The sequence below is a fragment of the Orcinus orca genome, chromosome 14 (assembly GCF_937001465.1).
Source record: "Orcinus orca chromosome 14, mOrcOrc1.1, whole genome shotgun sequence".
NCBI lineage: Eukaryota > Metazoa > Chordata > Mammalia > Artiodactyla > Delphinidae > Orcinus > Orcinus orca.
This window is the reverse complement of record NC_064572.1, coordinates 89,132,997-89,156,957: the sequence shown is the minus strand read 5'-3', so window position 1 is coordinate 89,156,957 and position 23,961 is coordinate 89,132,997. Positions and strand designations below refer to the sequence as shown.

General features: G+C 54.8%; 1 long non-coding RNA gene across 1 annotated transcript; it reads left to right on the top strand.

Annotated features, from left to right (window-relative positions):
• The first annotated feature begins 15,814 nt into the window (after positions 1 to 15,814).
• Positions 15,815 to 18,873, top strand: LOC117199888 (uncharacterized). The gene is made up of 3 exons (XR_004481240.2): positions 15,815 to 15,853; positions 16,561 to 16,725; positions 17,494 to 18,873. It is a non-coding gene; the product is annotated as an uncharacterized LOC117199888 (long non-coding RNA).
• Positions 18,874 to 23,961: the final 5,088 nt, after the last annotated feature.

Genomic DNA, 23,961 nt, shown 5'->3' with positions numbered 1-23,961 from the left:
TAAGTGCAGAGACTCAGCAGAGCCGTCCTCCTGAGGGGTTGCTGCCCGGCTGGGTGGCTGTCCTGGCCTAGGACCCAGCCTGGGACGGGCGCGCGCGTGTGTGTGTGTGTGTGTGTGTGTGTGTGTGTGTGTGTGCGCATATACATGTGTGCAACACTCGCCGCCCGAGGGGCCTCCTTGTGGGCTGTCTGCACAATCAGAATGAAACCCTTGCCCAGCTGTGGCTCTCTGAAAGGAATGCGGCGCCTTCAGAAGGCTGTGCTTTACATCCAGAGGGGCTGAACCCCCAGCAGCAGTCTGGCCGTGAGAACGTTTTAACTGCGCTGGTCTGTGGGGAGCCTTCCCTTGACTCTATTCTTCAGCCCCAAACACACCGCCATCCCCGATGGGACCTTCAGCCCTTCTGGGGGTCCGCCCACTGTCCTGGCCGCACTGGGGGCTGGAGGGCGAAGCCCACAGAGCGGGACGTGGCCCCGGCTCGTGCCTGTGTGACCGCAGCATATGCGGGAGGAGGGCCGAGCACACACCTGAATCCAATCACACACTGGACACACGGGGAACTCTGTGCCTCAGTTTCCTTCGCTGTGAAACGTCCACCAAGCTACCTCCTGGGGGAGTGGGGAGTGATACCCACGGAGCCTGTCTTTATCCCAGGGCATCGCTCGATAAACATTCACTCCCCACCTTCCCTCCCGGCCCAGGAGCCCCGGGCTGGGGTGGGGGTGCCCCCTGCTCCCCGCACGTCAGCTCCGGGACCGCTCTCCCTCTGTGTTTTCCTCTTCCCTCTCCCCGCTGTCAGGTCCAAGTTCAGAGGTCAAGAGCGTGGGCTTTGGGGTCAAAAGGGCAGCTGCAGGGATGGCCAGCTGTGCACCCACGGAGTGCTGTGCGCAGCCCGGGGGCACAGCCATCCCTGTATTCCTGCTGTTCCGTCTTCTTCACCCCTTCCTCACCTGTCCTTGGGGAAGGGGCTTTAACTTCCACCATCTCTGCTGGACCAGCGTCCTCCCCAGTGGAGGTTTCCCGGGACGAGGGTCTTTCCGTGTGAACACCAGGACTGTCCCAGGGGATCCGGCACCGGCTGGCCTCCCTGTCTCTGCCCTGCAGCAGCTCTGGCGAAGGGAGGGCTGAGGGGATCTGTGCGGGAGCAAGGCCCGGTGGAGCCCCTGTGGCTTCAGGGTGAGCAAAGCCCCCCAAAGCCCAGCCACATGGCTACCTGTCCTCCAGGGCCCTTCAGATGGCACCTGGAGTGACCTGAGAGCACGGGTCCTGGTGTTCCCACTGCCAGAGGCCCCTCCTCCGCCCTGAGGACACGTGAGGACACCTCGGTGGCCCCGTGAGACCTGTGGTCCGGCCCCTGCCTGTGTGGCCACCTGCTGCCTCTGCTCTCAGGGGCTGGATGGCTCGTGGCCCCCTTGCCCTCCTCCCCTACCTTCCCTCCAGGCTGTGACCTGCCCAGGATGCCACCGCTTCTCCTGGGCTTAGCGTCTCATCTCTCAGTCTCACCTTTGTGGTAACCTCTTCCAGGGAGTCTTCTCAGACCTCTGGTCTGGGTTACCAATCCCTCCCTCAAGCGTCCTCAGACCCTGGACTTTGTCAGCTCTCCCTCTGCAGAGTGACCGTCCGAGTGGTCCTGCCCTCCCAGCCATCCACCCCGGCCGTGGGCACAGAGGCCCTCTCCTGTCTGCCTCTGGACCCTCAGGAAGCATCTGCGCCAGCAGCACCTGGTCCGGGTGGGTGGATGCAAGGTGAGTGATGACCGTCTCCATGCTGCCTGGTTGAGCATCTCCTCTGTCTCGCAGTTAGTCGTAAACTTTGCTGCTCAGTGACATTTGTCTGCCCTTTAAGATAAATGTAGATTCCTTCTAAATTCCCATTAACATTTCGTGTGTCGGAACAAGGAAGCCTTTGTCTCTTCTGTCTTCTCTCAGGAGCTGAGAGGAGCTGGGAGACGGCTCCGTGTAGAATGTGGGACCCTCTCCAGGCTCAGCTCGCGGTGGCCTCAGTGCGTCTGTCAAACACCTGCCGCCATCCTGAGGTTCTCCGTTACGGGAATCACAAAATCACCCACGGGCAGTGCACACATTATAACCCTGGAAATGGTCTTCCTGGAAATCTCAAGGTGAAGCGTCTGAGATGAGGCTTGATGCACGAAGTACAGATGTTTACTTCAAATGTTAATGAAAGAGGGAAAGCGCGAGGCATGTTTTCTTTAGGAAAAGCATTCTGGCGGGGCTGCGTGTCTGGCGGGGCTGGTACAAAGCGCCGGTTCTGCGGTAGCTCCCACGCGGCGGGTTGGGTGGACGTAGTGAGCGCAGACCCTGGTGTCCTCCTCTGTCCCAAATGCAGCAGGAGGCCTCTGCATTCTGAGAGTCTGAGAGGGGGCACGTGTGAAGGGCACAGACATGACCCCCAGTGAGTGACAGCCCAGAACCCCCCGGGGACGCAGCACCTGTGTTCACTGCTTCTTGATGGTAGCGTTGCCTCTTCCAATGTGACTTTCGTGGTGGGAAGTGGAGAAACCAGGTGTTCAACTGCTTTGAAATCAAGGAGCTACTTGAACGACCCGAGACCTTGTTAGAAGGAGAAAGCCCTCGTAGGTGTTTTGTTTAACGGAAGGGGAGACCAGAGGATGTGGAGAGAACTTCGGACACTTCATTTTTAGGCCAGGGCAGGGCCGCTAGGCCCAGGCTGCGTCCATTCTGCACCATCTTGTGGCAGGATGCTGAGAGGGTGTGGCGAGCCCAGGGTGACCGCTTCCTACTGGGAATCACTGCCATCAGGCCACAAGCAGCCACGGGCGGCTGCAACCTCGGGCCACGTGCTGTGGCTGCCCTCTGCTGCTGCAGATGCCTGGCCACAGCCCCGCAGTGGACACGCTTCTGGGCAAGGTCTTGGGGCAGCAGCAAACGTCCATCTCAAAGTGAGACCATGAGATGGGCATGGCTGCATCCGCATCCTCAGCTGCCTGGCTTTACCTGCCCCTTGACCAGAGCCTTCCCATCCTCCAAGCCGCAGGTCCACCCATGGCAGCTGCCAGAGAAGGTGAAGGGGGCCCCCAACCCGTCAGTGAGCCAGCCAGCAAGCAGGTGGACGCCAGGGTGTGTGATCACAGGTGTGTGTATGTGTGTGTGCGTGGTGTGTGTGTGCGATGCAGATCAGGGAGGAGGGCTCCTACATCTCGAAGTTGCTTCTCCTCCCTGCTTGTGTGCAGCGTGGGCCGCAGGCCTTGCGGGCCTGGGTGGAGGAGAATGGTGCCTCAGGTCCTAGCTCCCGCCCCCTCTCCTTTCCTCCCTCAGGGCATGTCCGTTCCCCTGTGAGCTTTGGAGGAACATGGCCCCATCAGTGATTTGGGAGGGACGCTCCTGCGTCCTAGCTGGGGAGTGGTGGGCATCCCCTTCGGGTGGAGGGCTGTGGTCGAGGCCGCCTGCCCCCGAGAGCAGTTACCCGTGGTGGGGGAACACCAAACACCTTCTCGTTTTAGTCTGTCTTTGGCTTGAGTTTCCATGGAAACCCCTGTTGCAGGAAGCACAAGCCCATGAAAGTTTTCCAACCATCATTATTTTCAAGAACCTTGCTGCCCGCTTCCTCGCTCGCATTCAGATATGTTTCCATGGAAACTGGAATGGAAACTGTCAGTAGGAGAGGAAGTCAGATTTGGCTGTTTCCATGGTGTCTGCTGGGGCCGAGGAGGGTGGGCAGGATGGCTGTCCGCTGGGGCTGAGGAGGGTGGGCAGGAAGGCCTAGGGGAGTAGGGTGTTCCCATGGCGTCCACTGGGGCCGAGGAGGGCGGGCAGGAAGGCCCAGGGGAGTAGGGTGTTCCCATGGCGTCGGCTGGGGCCGAGGAGGGCGGGCAGGAAGGCCCAGGGGAGTAGGGGGCCCCACCCTTGGGCTGGGCTCCTGGGTAGATGCAGTTTCCACCACACTGGGAGGATGGGGGCTCAGAGGCAAGCCCTTGATCTTTGGTGACTCCTCTGCCTGGAGTCGTGATGGCTTAACCTTTGGAAAGGGAGACCAGAAAGGGGAGGAAAAAATTGCTGAGAGTCTTTTATCCCAAAGTGCCTCACTGTGCTCAACAGGTGGGATTGTTGAAGGGGAGGCAGGGACCTAAGCCACTCGGCCAAGTCTTGTGCCTGTGCCACCCTGCAGGTGAGAGCAAGGGTCCATGTGCAGGACACTGGAGGAAGGGGTCCTCATGGGCCGCCTGTTCCCAAGGCTCTGGTGGGCCCAGTAGTGGGGCTCCCATGACCTTGTACAGCTCCATGACGGGCAAGGTCCTTATTGTCTGTGCATGTAGCTCAGTGCCCTCCTGGAGTGGGTTAACAGCGGGCCCCTGCCCTCCACAACGCCACCTGTTACCCGAGAATATGACCTTATTTGGATTGTTACAGATGTAATTAAATTAAGGATCTTGAGATGAGATCATCCTGGATTTATAGCTGAAGGGAGAAATAGACAAATCAACAGTAATGTTTGGAGACTTGACTACCACACTTTCAATATTGGATATAAAACCAGACAGAAGATAAATAAGAAATAGAAGACACAAGCAATTCTATACATAAACTAGTCCTCCCAGGCGTCTATAAGACATCCCCCCCCAAAAAAAAAAACACCAGCAGCACACACATATTCTCAGATGCACATGGAACCTTCTCCAGGACAGACCATATGTTAAGGCCACAAAACCAGCCTCACTAAAGTTTGAAAGATTGAAATCGTACAAAGTACCTTCTCTGATCGTAATGGAATAAAACTAGAAATCAGTAAGAGAATGAATTTTTTTTTTGAAATTCACAAATACATGCAAATTAAACAAAACACTTTTAAGTAACCTCTGGGTCAAAGAAGAGATCACAAGGAAAATTAGAAAATACTTTGAGATGAATGAAAATGAAAACAAAACATACAAAAACTTATTAGATACAGCTAAAACAGTGCTTAGAGGTAAATTTATAGCTGTAAACACATATGTCAGAAAAGAAGAAAGATTTCTAATCAATAACCTAACCTTCCACCTTCAGAAAGTAGAATCAGGAGAGCAAACTAGATCCAATGCAAGCAGATTGGAGGAGATAATAATTAGAATGGAAATAAGTAAAATATAGAATAGACAACATCAACAAAACGAAAAATTGGTTGTTTGAAAAGATCAACAAACCTTTAGTTAGACTAACAGAAGAAAAACGAGAAAGAAGACTCAAATTACTGAGATCAGGGATCAAAGAAGGGACATTACTATTAACATTGCAGAAATAAAAGGATTATAAGAGAATAATACGAACACTTGTGTGCCAGTTAATTACATAAATGAGATGAAATGGACAAATTCCTAGAAAGACACAAATTACCAAAATTCACTCAAGAAGAAATAGAAGATAAAAAAAGACCTATAGCCTATAAGAAATATATTGATTGGGTAATTAAAATACTTCCCCAAATGAAAAGCTGGGTTCTCTGGGAAATTCTACAAAATATTTAAAGAAGTATTAGTGCAAATTCTCCACAAACTCTTTCAAAAATATCGGAGAGGAAACTCGTCACAACTCATTCTGATGCTATTATTACCAAGACACCATAACTAGACAAGGACATCACAAGAAAAGAAAACTAAAGATCTATATCCCTTATGAATTTAGACACAAGACTCATCCGCAAAACAGTAGCAAGTGGAATCTAGAAACGTATAAGAAGGATTGTACTCCACGGCCAAGTGGGATTTATCTCAGAAATGCGAGGCTTGTTTAACATCTGACAATCAGTCAGTGTAATACACCATGTTAATAGAATAAAGGACAAAAACCGTACCATTATCTCAACAGATGCAGAAAAATCATTTGACAAAATCCAATACCCTTTAATAATGAAATTATTCAACAAATTATAAGTGGGACAGAAAGTCTCACCTGATAAAGGCCATTTATGGAAAACCCACAGCTAACGTATCCTACCTAATGGTGAAAGAGTCAGTAATTTACCTTTAAAATCAGGAATAAGACAAAAGTGATGCTATTTACAGGAAATGTCCAGAACAGGCAAATCCACAGAGAAAGTAGATGGTCGCCGGGGGCTGGGCTGGGTACGAAGAGGACGGGGAGTGACCGATAAGGGTGTGAAGTTTCTTTTTGGGGTGATAAATTGTTCTAAAATTACATAGTTCTGGTGATTGTACAACTCTGTGAATATACTCAACCCCTTTGAATTATACACGTAAACAAGTGAATTTCATAGTATATTAATTATATCTCAATGAAGTCGTTCTAAAAGAAACGCAAACAAGCCAAACTCTGATGTGAGAACTGAGGATGGCGGCCATCCTGAAGGGCGTGGGTGGTGGCTGGAAGGGGCCTGAGGGGGTGTGGGTGGTGGCTGGAAGGGGCCTGGGGGAGGGTGTGGGTAGTGGCTGGAAGGGGCCTGGGGGGGAGTGTGGGTAGTGGCTGGAAGGGGCCTTGGGGGGGTGTGGGTGGTGGCTGGAAGGGGCATATGTGGGGGGGAGCGGGTAGTGGCTGGAAGGGGCCTGGGGGGGAGCGGGTAGTGGCTGGAAGGGGCCTGGGGGTTGTGGGTAGTGGCCGGAAGGGGCCTGGGGGTGGTGTGGGTGGTGGCTGGAAGGGGCCTGGGGGGGAGTGTGGGTAGTGGCTGGAAGGGGCCTGGGGGTGGTGTGGGTGGTGGCTGGAAGGGGCCTGGGGGTTGTGGGTAGTGGCCGGAAGGGGCCTGGGGGGGAGTGTGGGTAGTGGCTGGAAGGGGCCTGGGGGGGTGTGGGTGGTGGCTGGAAGGGGCCTGGGGGGGTGTGGGTGGTGGCTGGAAGGGGCCTGGGGGGGTGTGGGTGGTGGCAGGTCCTGTCTCTTCATCCGGGTGCTTGTTACATGGGAGCGTTTGCTTTGTGAAAATTCACTGAGTTGCTCACTTATGATAAATGGACATTACACTCCAATACAGAGTTTTAAATGAAAATAAATGTTGCCCTCACGTCCTGTCCCATCTGACAGGTGCAGGGGGACAGGAGGCCTCTCCTGGAAGAGGAAACAGTGTGCGAAGGCAGAGAGGCGGGAGCCCTGGCGTGCCCAGGAGTCCCAGGTCCCAGCCATGAGTGCACCTGGGGGGTGGGTGGTGTCCTTGTGGGCGACGTGGCGATGAGGGTGCCTGGGAGTGGGCGAGGTTGTTCAGGCTTCGCTTCTCCCTCACCCTTTGCTCAAGGTCGCCCCCTATGGGGCGTCCTCCCGGGTACCTGGGGCTGCTAAAGGCCTTCCTTGGTGCTTGGGGGATGCCAAGGCTGCCATCGGGGTCCTGGCCTGTGAGCTCCTCGGGGAGGGGCTGTGTCTTGGTCACGGCCACGTGCACAGCCCTAGATAGGAGTAGACGTTTGTTGAATGGACGCATGAACACATGTGCCCTCACGCTGGACGCTGAGGCTGCAGCCCCACCCTCTCAGCCTCTCCTCCCAGCCCTGGACCAAGGGTTCCATCCTGTCAAAGTCGAGGAGCTAAGCCTGCCCCTCAGCACTGAGTGGAGCCCACCCAGCTTTCAGAGGGAGGGAAGAGGCATTTACTCCTGTGGCCTCAGCCCGGCGGTAACTTGGTCCACGGCCAGCACAGGGCTTACACCCCGACCCGGTGGCAGGACGGCTCCACTCCCTCCTTGCCCTTGGGCACCCACACCCACGTCGCCAAGGAGTCTGGACTTCCCCTGAGGTCCTTCCCACGAGTGCGAGTGCGGGCTGACTGGGAGTCCTTTCCCTACTTTACAAAGAGGAGGCTTCTCTGCACCCCGTCCCCACGCAGGAGCCAGGAGGCCCACATGCTAGCAGAGCACCCCTCACCCCCAGGCCACCTCGTGTCTCTCCAGGTGTCCGTGCCCCTGATGACCAAGAAAATGCGTCGGGTACCTGCTACGGACAGGTGGGATCCTGCTGCGGGGCGTCCGGCGGGGATTCAGGCCCTACTGGTCTCCTTCCTGGAACAGCGGTCAAGGACGCAGGCGCTGGCCCGGCCGCGGTGTCCACGCCTGCGCAGGCGCCTGCAGTCGACCTCAGCTGTGCCTGCACCTTCCTGACTCTCGGTGCAGTGCAGCCTCTGAGGGCTGCCGGGAGGGTGGTGGACCAGCTTTGAGAACGCCTGGCGGGCAGCGCAGCCTCCGCGGATGGGAGTGGTTTCCGTCTCTGCGCTGGCAGCTCGGTCTAGGTTAGCATCACAGGAGTGCTGGGAATAGGGAGCAGCTGGGGACCGTGCAGGGCCGCCCTCTTTCCAGGTACTGCAGCCTCCCCTCCCTCGTTTCCTACCTGTGATCTCAAACCAAACCCCAGAACTTCATGGCTGGCGACAATCTTTCCACAGTTTTGATCTAAAAGCCCTGAAACCGTGAAAACCAGTGGAGACAGGTGAGCAGGGAGGAGGGTGCTGGGGCCCTGATGACGCAGAGCCCTTCAAGTCCTGGGTGACCTTGGACGTTTCCCTGCTCGGAGGGCACAGCTCATTTTAATGCCAAGGATCTGGCTTTCTTCCTGGTTAACATTTAAATATAAAAGCATCAGCCAAAGTTTTAAAAGTAATTAAGCTTCTTTTATTTCTGCTGAACGACCTGAGGGGCAAGGAGCAGAGGTGTCATGTTTCTCCCCAAGGGCCTTGCGTGCCATGGGTGGGCGCCCCTCCCCTTTCCTGGCTGCTGCGAGCTGGGTCCTCTGCCGCCCTTGAAGGTCAGGCCTTGCTCCTCTCTGCCCTCCCACTCATGGCCAAGGCTTGTCATGTTCACAGACCACCGCTACCGCCAGACCCACCACCTCTCCTCCCAGCAGAGCCCACCGCCCCCTGCACATGTCCCCTGGGGTGGCCACGGGCTCCACCCAGCCTCTGGCTGACCCTGAGCTGGATCCCAAATGCCTCGACTACCAGACCCACAAGTGGGCGGCCAGCATCATCGTGACCCCACTCCCCTCAGACCCCAGGGCTGCCCCCCAGGGTCCTGCAGCCTCACAGGTCCTTCTCCAAGGCCTGCAAGGACCCTGTCCTGGACCCCCCACTTCCAGCCCCAATTCACCCCAGAGAGGGCTCCCGAGACACAGCTGCCCCTCCTGCCCCACGGAGCCCGTGCTGCCCTCCCTCCCCCCGCACCTCCCCCTCCCCCCGCCAGGCACTTCAGACAGATGGTTCCATGTGGAACCCCGTACAGCAGCAGGGGCACGCTTTTCCTGTTTTTTTTTTTTTTTACATTTTCACTGATGTGGCAGGAAAGATGGCATTTTGTTTCCTGATCAGTGACAACCAGATGCACTTGCTGTGCAGTCACCAGAGGGGAGAGCCTTGCAGGGTGTCCCCTCCCCTCCCCTCCCCTCCCCCTCCCCTCCCCTCCCCTCCCCCTCTCCCTCCCCCCCTCCCCTCCCCCTCTCCCTCCCCCCCGCCTCCCCTCCCCCTCCCCTCCGCCTCCCCCTCGCCCTCCCCCTCCCCCCTGCAGCAGCACCATCCGGGTTACAGCATCCGGGTTTCAGAATATGCTTTAAGATGGGAGGCCTGGCACCCCGCTATTGCTTTTTTACTTTTCAAAGTCTTCTCAACTTTCTGCTTATTTATTCAAGATTATTTTATAATCATGTCATATTAATCAAAAACTTGCTTGGATTTTAATTCAAATATGGTAAACCTATAAATAACTTTGGAAAGAGTTCAGTTTTATACATTTTTCCTTTCCGCTCTTTTCCTTAAAAATCATGTATTTTTTTCCTGCTGCTGCTGTAATAAATTACCACAGACTCGGTGCCTTCAAACAGCACACGTGTATTGTTTTACAGCTCCGGAGGTAGAAGTCTGAAGTGGGTGGCGGGGCTGCTTCCTCCCAGAGGCTCTGGGGGAGAATCGGTTCCCTCCCCTTTTCCAGCACCTGGAGGCCCTGCATCCCTTGGCTTGCGGCCCCTCCTCCAACTTCAAAGCCCCAAGTGTATGTTTTCCAGGCTCACCATCTCTCTGAGCCCTGCTCTGTCCTCTCAGTTCCTTTTCCTGACTCCAGTCTCCGCCTCCCTCTTATACGGACTCTTGTGACGGCACCACGCCCCCCCAGGTAACCCAGGACAGCCTCACATCTCAAGATCCTTCCCTTCATCACAGCTGAAGAATCCCTTTTGCCACGTAAGGTCACGTACTCACGGGTTCTGGGGATCAAGAGGTGGATTTTGGGGGGGGCGTTATTCTACCACCCACGGCATGCCTCTATTACTTTTCTTTCATGTGTCTCAGTAAACTCGTATAATTTTCTTACAAACAAATCTCTCAATTTTATAGAAACAATCCTATCAAAAATGCATCTTTTCTGCCTCTGTAATGAAAGGTATTGGGATTTCCTCTCCTACCTGATTATTGCTTCTATGTAGAAAAACTGCTGATTTATTTACATGGTCATATTTTCCACAGCTTTACAGAACTCTTTTATGAATTCTCATAGGTTTTCCTCTGATTATCTTGAATCTTCTGGGCATACCATCATTGCATCAACAAATCATGTTAATTTTAACTTCTCTGCAATAATTAGACACTACACGTCTAGGATACTTTATGGTACTGCTAGAACTTCAACAATGGTGACAGGGCATCTGGGGTTTTCTTCTGGGTTTTAATTGATGTGATATTAATTCCTTTGTAAGAGTCACCTCCATGGAAGGTGCCTATATAGGCAAGGTCAGTGGGGCAACGGGCAATGCCCTGAGGGACAGGCGTCCGGACCGGGTCTGTGTGACGTCCCCCTTCTCAGTTTCCATCTCCACGGGGGGCTGACTCGGAGACTGAATCGCCTGAGGTTGAGGAACAGGTGCATTGATATTCCCTAGTGATCTCACAGCTCTCCCCTGATGGGAATGTCCCTCACCCTGCAGGGCGGCCAGCAGTCCAGGGTGATGGGGAGGCAGTCCCCCCGGCTCAGGTGCTTCTGTTGACAGCCAGTAAGCCGGGCGTGATTGTCATAACTGAGCCTCTAGGTGACGGACAAAAAAAATTTACATCAATATCAGAGAAGACAAATTAAACCAATAATAAAAACAGTCTGGAGACCAGCGCCTGCCCTTATTCATAGGAGGACTCCCTCCTTCTGGGGGCAGTCACGTGGGATGAGCGGCTCGGGCCCTGTAGCCCCTTCAGAGCTTGGACACCGTCCTGAGCCTTCCTCTCCCTTGTCCCTTGTCCCTTGTTCCAAGGCTCCTCACCACCTGGGGCTGTGCGTGACCCAGAGGAGAACCAGGGAGGGAGGACGCCGCTCTGAGAGCCCCCGGGCCCCCCGGGGACCTGTTCCGCTGAGTCCACCCTCGGCCCCATCTCAGCCTCTCCGCCTGCAGCAGCACCACCTCTGCTTGTGGTCCGGCTGCCTGTGTCCTGGGAGCCCAGGGACCAGGGAGGCACCGTGTGCAACTCAGATGCCCCGATGGGCCTGGTGGGAGGGGCTGGGGATTTATACCCATCATGATGGCGACGGGTTTCACATTCCAGCAGACACTGCTCTTCTCCGCACTCCCCCTTGTCCCTTGGGGCTCCTGCACCAGGGTCCCCTCTCTGACACCCCACCCAGCGCCCCCCCGGCTGGACTGGTGTGTGCGTGCACGTGTGCGCACAATGCAGCCTGGGCACCCCAGCCAGGCATGCCTCACGAACCCACACGCAAATCCTGTTTCCTGGGGAATCCCTTCCCTCTTTCACTGCAGTATTTTCCAAGCCGCTGTGAGCTGGTTTCAGGTGGAGAGAAGGACAGGAGTGCCCCTTACTCTGAGGACCCACAGCTGTGGAGGTGAGAGGGTCGGGTGACCTCAGAACTTCAGACCCCCTCTCAGCCCCGCACACCACAGCTCAGTGCTGACGACCCACCGGGGGCCCCAGGGGCCTCCCAACCCCGCGTGCGCCACGCGTTCGCTCAGGGTGCACGGCGGCCTGGCAGGTGGCATGACCCGCCTGGGTGACGCTGCGCTGTCCCCACTTTGCAGATGAGAAGCAAGGGGTTTCTGACGTCTGCCCAAAGTCACGGAGCGGCTGCAAGGTGGGGTGGCCCCGCTGTGACCTCAGCGCCCGGTTCCCAGGGAGAAGGGGGCTCTCCTGCCAGGCTCAGCTGCCACCCTGGCGGCCGATGGCATCTAAGCGGGAAACCAGGGTCCCAAGGAGGGATGAGGGCTGCCAGTCTCGCTCTGCATGTGACCTATCACAGTTTCTGTTTTCTGAGAGTAGAATATGGCTTTGCCACCGTGGCTGCCGATGGGAGCCGAGGCGGGAATCAGTGAAGTGGGCGCCGGGGACCTGCGGCCTGGGGAAGTTGCTGCTGTGTCCGGGTGCCCCCAAGGCCCCAGCAGTCCTTCCAGCCTGTGGCCCTGTCACGCCGATTGGAGCCGCTGGCCGTCACCCCCACCCAGACCTTCCCCACGGCCCCTCCCCAGAGCACTGGCCAGTTCCAGGGCTTGAATGAGTGAATTTCTGCAGGTGTCCCAACACCGGGCCGTGGGCTGTAGTCAGGGCTGGGCACCGTTCTCTGTGGAAACTAAAGCAGTTTTGTTTTCATGTTGATGTTAATGCAAATGGACATGCACACACCACACAATACACACATACAACACACACACACCACAACATACTACACAGGCAAACATGCACACATGCACACACCACACACATGCACGCCCACTCCAATCTCCGCCAGGTGAAGGCGGTGCCTGAGCTCTGCTCTCTTCTCGTGACCACAGGCCTATGTGCTCAGAACACACACATGTTTGACGTGTTCGTGATGTGTGTGCCGAATGGAAGCCGTGTGCTGTCAGAGGCACCCACGCGGAGGAGGGTGGCGGGAGGGAAGTGATGGGACTGAGCTCCCGCAAGGCGGTTAAGTGTCAGCATAACACCGTCGTCTGCTACAGCGGATTTACATTTTTAATTTGAATTTTGTTGCTGTTGTATTTGGTTTGTGTTTAATTTACAAGAATGTTTTGTTTTTGCAGTCATATCGTTGACTATTTGTACATATGAAAATAGGATTATAAAGTTATAATAAGACTACTGACGTCAATACTGGGGATGGAGAGCCTGTGTCCCATGTCCTCCGCTTTCTCCCCACTCCCCTCTGTCTGCATCTTAAAGCACCGTCCAGAGGCGAGGGGTCAGCGAGCCGACCCCAAGGGCCGCTGCTTCTTTTGTCAGTAGTCTCACTGAGACTCAGCCACCTTGCAAGAGGCTGTGTGACAGCTAAGCCAGAAGTATTTAGTGTCTGGTCCTCAGGAGAAAGGAGCCCACCTTCAACAGCTGGTTTTCTGAAGCTGCTGGACAGCAGAATCTGCCAGTGTGATTCAAAACCAGAAAAATACAAAACTGGTTCCTGGGTTCACACGGTGGCTCAGGATAAGGTGGACGGTAAGCAGTGGGGTCTCTACAAGCTCCACTGGTTCCCGCTCTGCTCTGGTCCCTCCGGGGGCCCGGGGGGGACACCCTTGGCTGTCACGGGACATTGCCGGCAACGGCACTGACCACAGAGGGGAGCCGCCAGCCCCTCACCTGTAACTGTACCACGAGACCCTGTCTCAGACCCACCTTTGTCCTTCTGCTGCCTGGGTCCACTCTGCTCCTCCGAGAGGCCGGCGTTGCCCTCATGTGATTTGTTTAAATTACAGATTCATCACTTTATTCCCTAACACATTTATATAATCAACGACTCCCTGAGTCACAAGGAAATGTGTTTAAAACATTTCCTCCTGTAAGTGACAGTTTAATTAGACATTGTCAGGACGTCTGAGGATGAAGATAAATAAGGTGTTTGTTTCTGACATAGAAAAAGGTGCGTCCCAAGAAAGCAAAAAGTATTTGGTAGAATGAATAAGTTTTTCTTTGAACAACACATGCTTTTATTTACGTTGTACCTGGACACGAAACAGAGACCAGGGGCCTGGCCTGGCCCGTGAGTGACCCCAGGCCGCTCACGCCTGTGCTCGCAATGGCCCGGGAGGCAGGCTCGACTCTCTAGGCCCTCGGAGGGTTTTGCCGTGGACGCAGCAAACCTGAGAGATGGGAATGGGGATGGCATCAGAGGAGACGGGACGCTGGAGCAGGAAGCAGGGTCGAGGCCCCTGGGAAGGACGGCTGTGGTTCAGGAGAGCGACGGCCGGGCCCTTCCTGCCCCATCCACCATCGAGACAGGTGTGGTGGCTGCCAGAGCAGCGTTACTTACGTCAACCGTGGGAAAAGAGCGCACTTCTGCGGGAAGAATCTGTAGCCAGATATCGGTGGGGCCGTCAGTCAGCTGGTAAAGGAGGTTCCACGGCTGCAGGTGGGCAGGCTCGGGGAACAGCAGGAAGGGAGGCAGCCCAGGACGGAGCCCCCAGAAGTCACGTCCTTGGGCTCCAGAGGCTGAGACTAACCCCATGGGGGCAAGAAACATGTCCTTGGACTGGGCCCGTGGGCTCCAGGGAACCATAGCCCCAGAGTCCTCGCTGCGTGCCACGGGAGGAGACACGGCGGGCAGACCGGCAGAGCCTCGTGTCTCGCTCACGGGACACGCCTGGATCGGTGACAGACAGCACAGTGGGAAATCCAAACGCAAGCGTTTCAGAGCCCAGAGCCTCCCTGACCCCGGCTGACAGATGTTCCTCCCGGGAGGCGGGTCCCCCAGGTGCCCCGGCAACCCTGGCTTGTGGTCCCACCGGCGTCCCGGCCAAGTGGTAGCGACGCGTGTCCTGCCCGACGAGAGATACTTGTTTCAAACCAAGATTGGCTTAAAGGAAACACATAAGTCGACTCTGCCCAGGCTGATGAGGTCCCGCCAGCGGGCGATCGGGCGTCTTGCTGCTTCTCGGTGCTTTGCCCGGAGCCACAGGGAATGTTCACAGCTGCCCCGACCCCGTGGAGAAGGCCTCGAGCGCGTCCCCATCGTCGGCTGCACGACGGCCGCCCTGTGGACGCTGGGCAGGGGTGCAGCCCCCGGCGGCCTCTGCTCCTGGGACTTCGCAGGGCGGCCGGGCCAGTCGTGCTGCTGGCCTGGCAGCCCCAAGGGAGCTGCGTTCAGCCTCTCGGGGGCCCCGCGGGGTGAGGCCCAGCCGATCCGGGTGCCGGGCTCCGCGGTGATGGCCGCTGTCCCGTGGGGGCCGCCTGGGCACCTGGGGACGCATCACCCTCAGATGGAGCAAGCCCATCGGCGTTTTAGGAGCTGGAGGCCCAGCAGTCTGCGCACCTGCTCTGGCCATTGAGGGTGGGATGGGACAGCACCGCTCAGCCTCCGCTCTGGGAGGGAGCGCGGCCGCAGGCTCCTGAAGCTCCCTCCCCGGGACGAGCCGGCCCCGCCTCGAGCGCCTTCCCGGGAGCCGCTGGTGTCTGACGGCCACAGAGCCCTTGGCTGTGGGACACACAGGTGGACACGTAACTCGCTTTCTGGGACGATCGGAGGTGGGTTGGGAAGGCCGCGGGTGAACAGCCCACCTGGAGCGGCTGTGACCCCCCTGGGGAGGGCTGGCAAGAGGGTGCCTGCGGGGGTCTGGGTGCAAAGGAGAAGCAGCCTCGGCCGGCGGTGAACTCAGTCCCGTGGAGGCAGACATGTGGCCGACACATCACCTCGTCCACGTGGCCCAGCAGCTCCCAGAGCCGCGGCCCCTCTCCTCTCCCGCGCCCTCGCCTGGCCGTGCCCCTGTGGCAGCCTGACCAGCACGTGGTCTCTTCCCGAGACGAGCCCCTCTGGCCTCCTGGGCTCTCAGGAGTCAGTGCTGGACGGTGGGGGCATGAACAGCAAGCCCACACACCTGCTTTTCTATGCCCCCTTTTCTCTGTTTCCTTCCTTCTTTCCAAGGTGCCCCTCCAGCAGCCCCCAGGCTCCTCGTCCTCTGTGTGAAGTTTCTGGGCCTCAGGTCTCCTGACTACGCCCTCCCTGGGTGAGTACTGACCCCCCACCACTTTAAGTATGGCCCCTACTGGGTGAGGGAGGGGCCCTGCCCTAGGGTCATGGGATGGCTGAGTACAGGACACATGACACTGAGGTCACCCAGACTCACGGCCCTGGGGGAGGATGCGGTGCACTTGGGGACAGAGGGGACAGCTGGGAGGCCTCATAGTATCGGGGGGGTGGTGACTCCTGGCTCCCATGGAAGGATGTGGTGGGCTTGTCTGACTCTCCCACAGGCTGGCAGGAAACTGAAGTTCACTGCTCAGAGGTAAGCAGGCACCTGGCCCTCTGTAAGGAGGCTGTTTGGGGGCTTCTCTGCAGGTGCAGAGTGGGGAGGGGACTTGTGGGTAAGCTACTCAAAACCCCCGTGGTTCCCCACAGATATCAAGGCAGCATGTAATATTGAACCTGAACTTCTGGCCTACACCACTCTATATGCTGCTATCTCCCCATGTTTTCTGTCCCAGGCCTTCCCCTTAAGTTCCAGTTCTGTGTGCCTGGGCTGACACGCATCTCAAACTTAATGTGTCCCCAGAGGGCATCTTGATTCTCCTCCCCACGCCAGTCCCGCCCCTCCCCCAAAGCTCCTCTTCCCCAGCCCTTCTCAGCCAGAGAAGAGCAAATTGTTCATTTAGCTGCCGAGGACGGAAGCTCGGGGTATTTTTTTATTTTCTCCTTACCTTCCTCTCCTCCCAGATAACCCACCTGCAAGTACTACTCTCAACTCCTCTATTTCCATGGCCACCTTTCTAGCAGCACCACCCAACCCTCGCCTGGCTGCCGAAAGGCCTCTCTTCCTCCGCTCCTGTCCTCCGGTGACTCATCCTACAGGGCACATTCATGGCCTCACTCACCCACTCGGTAAGGAGACTGGAAGGTAAAGAGAGGACTCTCTCGGAACACAGAAAAAGACAAAGATTTTAGGGAGTTTAGAGGATCAGAAAACAAGAAACAGAGGGGACGGAAATAATGGGGGCATAGTTGTCAGAGCTGAAGGGAGGTCCACGGAGCCCCAGGGAATAGGTGAAATTCATATCCAGACGTGGAAACTGTAGAGCAAGAGAGACAGACAGAGACAGAGACAGACAGAGAGACAGAGACAGAGAGACACAGAGAGGGACAGAGAGAGAGAGAGAGAGAGAGAGAGAGTGGGAAAACCAATTATCCACAAAGGGACTAGAGTCAGGCTGGCATCAGTGCTCTAGCTGACCCTGGGGCCAGCAGACAAGGAGGGTGCCTTCGCAGGTCTGAGCAAAATTACATAATCCCCATCTCAGGAGCAGGTGAATTAAGACCAAATACATGTTGAGACGAAATAAAGGCATTTTCTGTCGCACAGAGGGCTCTGGGAAATGCCCCTCGTGCGTCCTTCCTGAGGCTGTGAGGGACCTCCTCCAGGTGAGGGAGGTGAGACCCAAGTATGAGGAGTCAGTGTGTGGGACGAGAGACGGGGCAGCACGGGAGCCAGGAGGCCGGCCTGCAGCAGCCCCGGGAGCAGCTCCCAGCGCAGCCAAGCTGTCCGGGGGCCCAAAGGAGGGAGAGGCGGAGTCCAGCCACAGGCCGGGGGGGACAGGAGAGCTGGTGATGGCGGGGGTGGGCTCCGGAAGGCAGAGGATCTTCTCCCGGTAGGAAAGAGGGAGAGGCAGCTGGAAAGTCGAGGAAAACCAAGAATGATCCGGGAATCGTGGCTAGACACCGTCGACAACGTGGCGGGACTGTGAGTTCCCGGTGGGGCAGGAGAAAAGAGGATCCATTTGTCCCTGATGCCAGGACACCGCTCCTTTCTGACCACAGACTTGTGAAGAAGAAACTGTAACCGCAGCAGCCTGATGGGCTGTGCAGAGAGAAACAGCTGCAGCGTCGCGTCCTGCGTGGATTGATCTTTAATTGCCTTCGAGTTTTAGAGTCAGTTGACAGACAGGGAGCGGCGTCGCAGGAGCACACACGGTGGGTCGGGGGGACAACTGGATGCCATTTCCCTCCCTTTTTCCTGTTTGTGCCTCCGCCAGGTGAGCCAGCCTGGCCCGGGCAGGATGTCTCACTCTGCCTGCAGCTCCCGGGGGTCACATCTCAGTAATGTCCAGTCTCCCTGGGGACCTCGATTTCCTCCCCGGCTCTGCCTGACAGCCTCTCATCCACGTGGCCCCTAGAGCTCGTGTGGTCTCTGTCCTCGGCCCAGGACCCCCGTGCCCGTGGGCCGGAACAACCTCATTCTCCTCTGGAGCCCAGTTCTCGCATGACACCCTGCGGAGCCTTGAGCCGGAGTCAGCCCAGCTGCTTGGCCCTCTCAGCTCTTACTGGCCCTGGCCTGCTTTCCCCCGAGTAGTGCAGGGCCTGGCTCCGAGATGGCGCCCAGAGGACCGTGGCTGGGTGCACTACGTGCAGAATATTCTGTATCAGGGGCTCCGTCTCCCCACACCCTGGCCGAGGGCATCAGTGGCCCCGTGTCACACAGGGACAGAGGCCCAAGGCTGAGGTGTCTCCCGGGGCCCCAGGGCTGCAGGGCCAGGCCTGGAGCTCACGGCCGTGCTTGGCTAGCAGGCCCGGTTCTCTCTCAGGCCAGGCCAGGGATCCCCGCCTTCTCTGAAGGTCAGTAGTCTCTTGAAGGCCACTTCAAGCCACCTGCTCCACAGGGGAGCTGGCAGCAGGGAGGGGCGCTTTTGGTGGGGGGAGCCAGGCTGCACTGAGCTTACCCACTGCTTCCCTGTGCCACACAGCCAGGCTCTCAGGGCGGAGGCATCGGGGCAGAGGAGGTGGGCGCCAGCTGGTGGAGAGCAGGGCTGGGCCGGGTCTGTGCTCCCAGGCTGCTTGGGTCCCTCGGAGCTGCGCGCAAGCCTCTGCCGGGAGGTCCGGCCGGCTCCGCCTGGCACCGTCAGACACAACGATTTTTCTTCTGGGGATTAGTAAATTCTCACTAATTTCCCCAAACATTACCAGAGTCTGTTTTCTTAAAGTACAAACATATACAGTATGTTCATCATTTAAAATATCATTTCCTTAATGGTTGGAAGTGTGCTCTAGCGGTTTCTTTCGAACTGTGAACAATTAGAGAACAGCGCATTTCATTTCAGAAATAAGTACTGTTAGTGACCACCATAAACATCAGGTGGTGGGATAATTAAATCAGGGTAATGTGCTAGTTTCTGGGCTAATCGCTGACAGTCCACAGTGGCCGTAATAACAGTGATTCTTCACGTCAGACCCACCGGATCTATGCAGGCGCCGCTGATGAACCTGCACTTCACAGGCCTGGGATGAGCCGAAAACACTCACTTCTTCTGTTTTTGTTTTTTGTGTGAAAACACAACTTTATGTTACGCTTGTTTGAAAAGGATCCGATGGTGAGAGCCTGTGACGGGGTGACTGAGAGACTTTCCGAGGTGTGGGGTGTCACGCCGTGTCCACAGGGGAGCTCTCTGGGCACCTGTGTGCGTGTGTGTATTAGTGTCATGTGCATGCATATGTGAGTGAGTGTGGTGTGGTGTGTCTGTGTGGTGTGTGTGCGTGTGTATGTGAGTGTGTGGTGTGCGGCATTGTGTATTATGTGTGTGTCCCACCCCAATGCGTGGGAGTTTTTTCTTGTAAAGCAGATTTTCTCACCAGCCTGAGCTCTCCCGTCTTACTGCACATTGGCTCAGGGCTCTGGAAGTGAGGCTGGGTGCCCAGGTGCCCCCGGCCCAGTGCAGCAGAAGGACAGGGTGGCCAGGGGAGCCATTCATTCCAGCAGGGGCACCACCAGGTGGGCAAACACCCTTCTAGGCCCTCCTCCCTGGTCTAGAAACTGTGGAGACGTCAGCTGCTGAGAGTGGAGTGCGCCCACATTCCCGCCCTTGGCCGTGAGGTCTCTGCCGTCAGGTGGGTGAAATGCAGGTGTCCACTCATCCGCAGCCTCTGGTCCTGCGACTGAGTAGAAGGGTGACAGCCACAGTGCAGAAAGCTACAGGCCACTGGTCACTAATTAAAATGTTATTTGTGGCTAGAAGAGAATCTTCTGAGCTCAGAGACTGTGAAGAATCCCAGAGTGGAGAGTCTGGCTGGGGTCTCCTTTTTCCCGAGTCCCTCCGACCTGCCTGCCTGTCCTGGACGCAGGGGGCCTGATCACGTGGTCCACCGCGGGCTCCAGGCCTCCCGTGCGCTGCGGGGTCTGTTCTGGGGCACAGGCAGGAGACAGAGGAGGAAGCCAGAGGATGCTTCCCTCCAGAGATCAGTGGAGTTAACTGACCTCACTGTCAAGGGGCAGAGCTGGTGGCCCCTTGGACAGCCCCCTCCTCTTTCCCTGGGGACTCAGTGCAGTCAGTGGCCACCCACTGCAGTGCCCAGGTGTTGCACTGCCCCCAGGGTTTTTCTAAACCTGCCCAGACTCTCAGAGGGGTTCCTCACCACATTCCTCCAGCTGCCCCTCTGAAGGGCCATCCATTTCCGGATGATGGAAGGACAATCTTACTCTTCCGACCACCCCGTGTTCATCTGAGCTTCCCTGGGGCTCTAGCGGGTCTGGGCACTGGAGGTGCGGTGGACAGGGGTGCGCTGTGCCCCACGGGACTGCCCGCAGCCCTGTAGTGACCGCTGCGCAGAGCAGAAATGCTGTCTCTGAGGGGTTTATCCCACACACTCCTCACAGGGTCCCGAGAGGTACCACTGCCCCATTTTCCTTGGGGGGAGGCTCTGGACAGTGCAGTGATTCACTGAGTCTGCATCTGGCGATCCGTCGACCTCCTGCTCTGGCACATCTGCCTGCACACAGCAGGGACTTCACGTGCTCTGGGACGTAGAGAGGACTGGGGTTCCCTAGCTCGTGCAGAGGCTGATGGGCAAGGGGAGAAAGGCCCTGACCTCCACTCGGGGGAACGTGCATCAGGCACCCAGATTTGTGCTCTGAAGAGGAGAAGCCTGGCCAGGCTGCTGGTGCAGGACGGCCCCAAGGAGTCAGCAGGGGCGAGGCTGGGGGGCCTGCTGCCTCCGGCTCTTCTGAGCCCAGCGCCAGAACCCAGCCTTCTGACCTCCTCCCAGGACCTGTGGCCATGACGGGAGGACCCCCAGTGCTTGGGTTCCTGGGCAGAGCCTGCCCCTTACGCGGGGTCTCTTCCGTGAGCCCCAGTCCAGGGGCTTCTGGCCGTAATGACATCAACTAAAAGTCAGTCACGGAAAGACAACAGGAAAATCTCAGAATATGCAGAAATTGACACACACTTCTAAGTAACCCATAGGTCAAAGGGGACATTTCAAAGGAAACTACAAAGAAAAACAGAGGTGAGTAAAAACAAAAACACAGCATGAAAAGATATGTGGGATGCAACCAAGTGCAAGAGTGGAATTCCTAGCACTGAATGCTTTACATCGGAACAAGGAAAGGTCTCCAGTTAACGTCCGGAGTCCCTAACTCAAGAAACTAGATAAAGAAAATAAACTAATCTCAAAACAAGCAGGAGGATGAACTAATGAAGAGAAGAAATAAATGGTATTCAAAATAAGAAGACTATAGAGACCATCAGTGAAACAGTCATCGGGTTCTTAATAAAAGGCAAGAAAATTGATACGTTTCTAGCTGGAATGATGAAAGTAAAAAGAGAGAAGACATAAATCACCAGTGCCAGGAGTTAAACAAGGGTTTTTACTACAGAGTCCACATTCGTTAAAAAAATAAAGAGGAAATATCACACACAACTTGATGTTCATAGATTTGAGAACTTAGAAGAAATGGATCAGTACCTTGAAAATCACACATTAACAAAACCCAACCAAGATGAAATAGGCAAATCTGAATATCCCAACAGTTCAACTGACTTTGTAACTAAAATCCTCCCCCCACATAAAATATTCAGGCATTTATGTCTTCATTGGAGAATTCTGCTAAACGTTTAAAGAATTACCACCAATTTTGCACAACTCCTTCCAGAAAATAGAAAAGGAGGGAACACTTCTTGACCATGGCCAGCTGCACTTCTCAAGGCCAATGGTACCTTGATACCAAAACCAGACAAGGACTGTACAGAGAGAGAGAGAGAGAGAGAGAGAGAGAGAGAGAGGGAGAGAACTATAAATCAATATCTCTCACCACCTTAGACACAAAAATTTTCATCAAAATATTAGCAAGTTGAATCCAATGTTGTAGAAAAAGAATTATACATCGCGACTGAGAGGGATTTATTCCAGGCGTGCAAGACTGGTTCAACCTTTAAAGTTGGTCAATGAATCCACCCTATCAATGCACTCAGAAGAAAAACATATGACCACATCAACTGATGCAGAAAAATCATTCAAAAACACCACACCCGTTCATGATAAAAGTCTCAGCAAGTTAAAGGTAGAAGGGAATCACCTCACCTTGATAAAGAGCCCCTAAAAAAAAATAGTCAGTAGTGAAACACTGAAAGTTTTCCCCCTGAGATCAGGAGCAAGGTAAGAATGTCTGTTTTCACTGATTTTACTCAACATTCAGCACTGGAGGTTTTAGCCATTCCAATAGGGCAAAAAAATAAAATGAAGTAAAATAAGATAAAAGGGACATTAGGTATTGGAAATGAAGAAATAAAACTGTCTCTGTTTGCGGATGACATGATTGTAGAACATTCCAAGGAATCTATGAAATACTCTTAGAATTAAAAAGTGAGCTCAAGACAAACAATAAACAAAATAATCCCACTTCTATATACCAACATTAAACATGCAGAGGCAGAACTAAGAAGTACAACACCGATATAATAGCGCCAAGAAAAATTAAATACTTAGGTACATTTATTTATTTATTTGTTTTTGGCTGTGTTGGGTCTTTGCTGCTGGGCAGGCCTTCTTCTAGTTGCCGTGAGAGGGGCCTGCTCTTTGTTGCGGTGCCTGGGCTTCTCATTGTGCTGGCTTCTCTTGTTGCGGAGCATGGGCCATAGGCACGCAGGCTTCAGTAGTTGTGGCGCACGGGCTCAGTAGTTGTGGCTCGCGGGCTCTAGAGCACAGGCTCGGTTGTCGTGGCTCATGGGCTTAGCTGCTCTGTGGCATGTGGCATCTTCCCGGACCAGGGTTCGAACCCGTGTCCCCTGCATTGGCAGGCGGATTTTTAACCACTGTGCCACCAGGGAAGCCCAAGATGTATGTTGAACGTTACAAAATGCTGATGAAAGAAATGAAAGAAGAGCTGATGGAAAGACATGCTCATGTGTTGAAAGACTCAACATAGCAAGATGTCAATTCTTCCCAAATTGATCTATAGGTTTGATACAATTCCTATTAAAACCCAAGAAAGTTTTTTGTAGACATAAAGAAGTTTATTATGACATTTATTTGGAAAGGTACAGTCTGTCAAATAGCTAAAACAATTTTGCCAAAGAAGAATAAGGTGAAGGAATCGGTCTAACCGATTTCAGGACTTATTACGTAGCCACTGCAATGAAGACAGTGTGCTGTTGGTGACGTGACAGACACACAAACCAACGGAACGGAATACAGAACCACAAACAGACCCACAGAAATACGCCCAACTGATTTTTGAGTAAAGAAAGGTGAAAAAGCCATTCAATGGAAAAAGGAGAGCCTTTTAAACAAATGATGCTGGAGAGATCAGACACCCATGGGTGAAAAAGAACCTCACACCTGTATGCAAACAGAAATTCCAAATGGATCACAGACTTAAATGTAAAACGTAAGACAATAAAAACTTTAAAAAGGAAACATATGTGAAAATCTTTAGCATCTAGGGTTAGGCAAAGAGTCTCTAGACTTGGCAACAAAAGCACAATCCACAAAAGAAGAAATGGATAAACTGAACCCAATCAAAAATTACAAACTTTCACCCTGTGGAAGCCGTGTGAAAAAGATAAAACATAAGCTACAAACTGGGTGAAAATATTCATGAACTACAGTGTCTGACAAAGGCCTAGTATCTAGAAGAGCTGAAACTCAAAATTCCACAGTAAAAAGCAGTCCTACAGGAAGATGGTAGAGGACATTTCACCAAAGAGCACCGATGATGCAAATCACGGAAGCAGGAAAAGGGGCTCGACGTCAGGGGTCAGGAGGGAAATGCAGGTGGAAACCACACGGCCATGTCGGTACATCCTGTGAGGATGGTAGACTCAAACGCGAGACACCAGCTGCGGGCGAGGACGC